Source organism: Rhipicephalus microplus, chromosome 6, assembly GCF_043290135.1.
Source record: "Rhipicephalus microplus isolate Deutch F79 chromosome 6, USDA_Rmic, whole genome shotgun sequence".
In the NCBI taxonomy this organism is placed as follows: Eukaryota; Metazoa; Arthropoda; class Arachnida; order Ixodida; family Ixodidae; genus Rhipicephalus; species Rhipicephalus microplus.
In genome coordinates this window covers 52,336,253-52,340,956 of record NC_134705.1, presented here as the reverse complement: position 1 = coordinate 52,340,956, position 4,704 = coordinate 52,336,253, and positions in this window count along the sequence as shown.

Here is a 4,704-nt window from a genome sequence, read left to right as displayed (position 1 = left end):
AGTTAACATAATTGTCAGTAGTTAACGAACAAATTTTCTGGTTTGTGTGAGATTCGGAATATTCAAGCACCTATAGTTATTGGAGCAGGGCTGCCAATTTTTCGTAGCCATTTCGCTAAAACCTTTTATACCTCTAACATATAACAGAGTATAATAATAGTTTAATACCTCTTGAGTGTAACCGGTGCAGAAATTCTACTCTGTGGGATGGCATATATAACAGTTTTGCTGAATACAGACAGTCTATCAAAGTGCTTCTCTTCTGGTAACGCTCAAAGTGTCCGTAAACACTACCTGTTTCTGTCGAGCGTAACAGAGAAAGTAATAAGGTGCATTATTAATTGTGGAGACCTTCGGTGTCTCTCGACCCCGAACTGCCTCGCCGTGTGTCAGCTACATGATCTACCGTGGAGCCCGAGCGCAGTTTTATGCACGCTGCACACGACAGCCACGGTAATTGCGATGAGAGCAAAAAGAGTTTACGTGTTCACCGCGTCAACTACATTTACTATCGCGCGTGCACAGGCAATCACGCCGTGCTGTCAGCGCAACGCGCTTTCCTCCGGGGCTTTTTGTGGCAGCCTCTTTACCATCATCTTTCAAGTCATCGCTGCCTGGAAGGCTTCCTCTTCCAGTAGCTATTATGCAAATAAATAGCTCCTGGTAGCACAGTCAAGTCATAAGAATGGAGTTTTTCTTTTGTTATCCGTCCCAAGCAGTCAAGGGGCGACCTGCGTTGGCACTGATGTCAAGGCTTCCTTAAGCGTGCAGAGATTCACAAGCGGGTTAAGGTGAAGATAAAAGACGAGCTTAGCAGCAGATCAGTCTTCATAACGTAAATGCTAAAATGCCTTAAGGTAAGGCTAGGAAAATGAGAAATAAAGAAAGATAATAACATGAAAATAGACACACTTTATTATTTGAACTCGCGCCTTGAAAGTCTTTGTGTAACTTTAGCACCTGGATTACTATAAGTTATAACAGTGGAGTGTATACCTTCCAGTCTCAGTTACCAAAAATATATTCACCCAATACTAACAAAACTTGCAAGATTGTTGACTAGAAAGAAGTTGTGCTAAATAATAAAGCGCAAGTAGCGCTTGGGTGCTATTCTGGTGATCATGATAGCAAATTCTCAGCCATAAGGGCATAAAACAAAGTATGCTAAAATGATTTGTAGTGTTTAACGTAACAAAACCACCATATTATGATGAGAGACGCCGTAGTGGAGGGCTCCGGAAATTTCTACCACCTGGGGTTCTTTAACGTGCACCCAAATCTGAGCACACTGGCCTACAACATTTCCGCCTCCATCGGAATTGCAGCCGCTGCAGCGGGGATTTGATCCCGCAACCTGCGGATCAGCAGCCGAGTACCTTAGCTACTAGACCTCCACGGCGGGGCAAAAAAGTATGCCAAAGCGTCCGAAGCTATCCTCACTAGGCAACTCCCAGGAATAGATATGGGGCTCTCATATCATTAATAAATATAAATTAGTGCAATTATTCTGCAAGGGGTAATAAATGAAAGGCATGGTCTGGCACGAGTCTGCAAGTTGTTCTTAAAAATGTAGTTTAGTGTTCATTCTATATAGATGAACGAGAGCGTTCAGTCGGTCTAGTAGCGTTTGGCGTTACCTGAGTTTACGCGTAGTGGCACATCTCTATCCCGATGACTAACATCAAAGCTCAAATATAAAACTTCGTTGTAGCGGAAGTATTCAGCATACACAGTCGACGGTGAATCCCGCGCTAAGATGGCATCAACATCATATAGTCACTAGCACTCGACACGCGCTCATGGAAGGCACTATGATGTTGATTGAATTTCTTGTATAAGATAGATGTTTGGCGGGCCAGTTCGTACATACTGAGCGAGAAACAGCACACCTAGATGGGACAAAAAATTACACGTGGCACACTTCACGCAATCTTTTTGTTATTCGTAAAACATTTTTCCTTTCTATATGCATGCTGTTTCTCACACTGATGGTGTGAACTGGGTAGTTGTGCTCATAGCGTGCGCCTGTCAAGTAGTACGTTGATAATACGGCGTGTTGACGGTAGTTTATGGTCCAACGTAACGTTGATGCTCACAATACAGCCAACAATTTACTTCGTTCGCAACGATGTAAAACGTCAATCCCAACGATCCGCGCAGCAGCTAAATAATCGAAAGCAGAGGCACATCAATTTAGTGTAACAGGACACAACTACAGCGATCTTAAACTCTACATTTTTAGTTTAACTTCCTGTCCGCAAGAAACAGGAAGTATACAGAGTAGTGCCTCATTCACAAGTTCAGTATAGTCCAGCCAATAGGTATAAACATTTCTAAAAGGACCCTTGAATCAATTCTGTATGGCGCACACGCAAAGAGTCACTGCAGGTTAAGCCGTGTGTCTAGGTATTTCAAACCTGCTATTGTTAACTTCGGACAGCGTGTTCTACAACCGAGACTCTGCGGCATGTGTACATCATCACCTACCCATCGTTTTCTTATTTGCTTTTTATCCGCAGAATACCTGCTCCTTCTTCACTCATCAAATTCGACTCAGCACTCCCCATTTCCCGCTCTCTCACTCCTACGCATTCAATGTGGTCCCTCCCTCTCCTTTTTAGTATGCAGGGGAGGTTGTGAAGCGCAGACACGCTAGCGGTAAAAAAAAAATTAGTTTTCTTATGGCCTTACCGAAATGTCCGCTTGTCGAAATGCCAGCTCAATACAACCCCCGTTTACGGATTTTTCACTGCAACCTTCCATCGTCCTCTTCCTACCATATTTAAAGACGATAGCCTTTCTTGAAGACATTCGACGCAAAAACTTTGATCTGTCTGTCTGTCTGTCTGTCTGTACATTTGTCTGTTTGTCCACCCTGAACAAAACCTTAAATGGCACCAAAGTCACCAAAGGATACTCCAAACGAACGACCCCATCCGTAGCGCCCACCAACATTGCTCAAGGTTTAGCGTTCATACTTGCGTGAACGTCAATTAAAAATCAACTATTGCGCATATCTGAGGCAACGTAACAACACGTCAATATTATGTATGTGTACGTTTTACTAGAAAAGGCATACATAAGTAATTTTAAGGATCGTAGCCTTTATAACGCTGTCCTGACCATGCAACGCTTGCACGAAAAGCTTTGCTAAGACGACACGGTAGTGGCACCTACCCGTCACCTTACGTTCTACACCTTATCACCTCATAGACGTGCGCGCATGGCGTGCGCCCCGCTTTCCAGGATATGTGCCATATAGCGCTCATGTCTCACGTTTGACATGACTTGATGCGCTCGTTCACCTCCGCTGCATGCTCAAAGCACTCTAACGGAGTGTTTTCAGAATACCATTCACAGGCTTTCTTGCGCAGAACATTAAATAAGCGTTTTTTTACTCTCTCCAGACGCAAAACTATCGTATTTCGACGACATTTGCGGTGTAACGTGCAGCTACAGGTACATTTTTTTACGTGCGCCTGCGCGTTACAGGTTTGCTTTTAAAAAGCCTCAACATCTGGGTACATTTTAGTACACATCAACTCATCAATACTATTCTAGATTGATTGTTTTCGCCGAGAACAGTGATCTCTTGCCTTATAATTAGCGTGTGTCTACGTGGAACTTTACTGTAGAACGTTCTTTTTTGTATGTGTGTGTGTGTGTCTCAGATATTTTTCGACTATAGCAATGGTTTCATACCGTAACAACGACGGAATACAAGGCTAAGTTAAAAGGAGATTCAACCCTAAAAAGGAGAGGAGGCTAAGTTCTACGGGTGGGTGAGGTTCTAAAAAGCTTAGTCTCTAAAACACATGGATTCGTTGACAACGAAAATAAGTTTTGCGCGAGCCGGCACGACCTGATGACCGACAAATATCAAGCCTTCACATTAAATTTCTATACCCTTGCGCCGATAGTCTCATTTACGGCCGAGCTGGAACACTTCAGCAGCTGCCTGTGCAGCTGGGGCCCGCTGGACACACCCATCCACTGCTGCCTGGAACATCAGGAGCGTTGCAGGCGCTGGTACTGCCCATGACATGCATGAACGAACTGGTTGCGTTCTCCCGCGGCTGAGACACTCTTGATTTCGTATCTTTATAGTCCTTCTGGCACCGTTTCTTTATGCCAGCTGTGCTAATTCCATACATCGACCACAATTATATGGGCGTGGTGAGTGAATTATCTGCACTTACAACTTAAGAAAATATGTCAGCTCTACCCGCACTAATGCTGTTCCTGCTGGATAGATTTTAAATTCACTCTCTGTACACTAGTTTTCAACATTAAGCACTTCTGGCATGTTCGCTATGGCTTGCTCATACAAATTAGCCGTGATGTCAATGCTTTTAGGTAAGAAAGTTCTCCGTGTTAATAAGCTCTCTTACATCATTTCAACAAAACTAATTTAGGCGCAAACATACACACACACACACACACACACATACACAAACATACACACACACACACACACACACATACACACACAAGCTTCAAACACGCACAGCGCTGGGTGTGTGTGTTAACGTCAATTCCTGGGTGTGTGTGTGCTTGAATGTATCGTGTGTTTGCGCACAAAATATTTTTTTGAAATGATCTGGCAACTAGCCCAAAAATAGGTTCTTTTACAAGCATTCTTAGGGACTCTTATATCTCTGCTCATTCAAATGTATTGTGTACAATCTTTAAAAGTATCTGGGG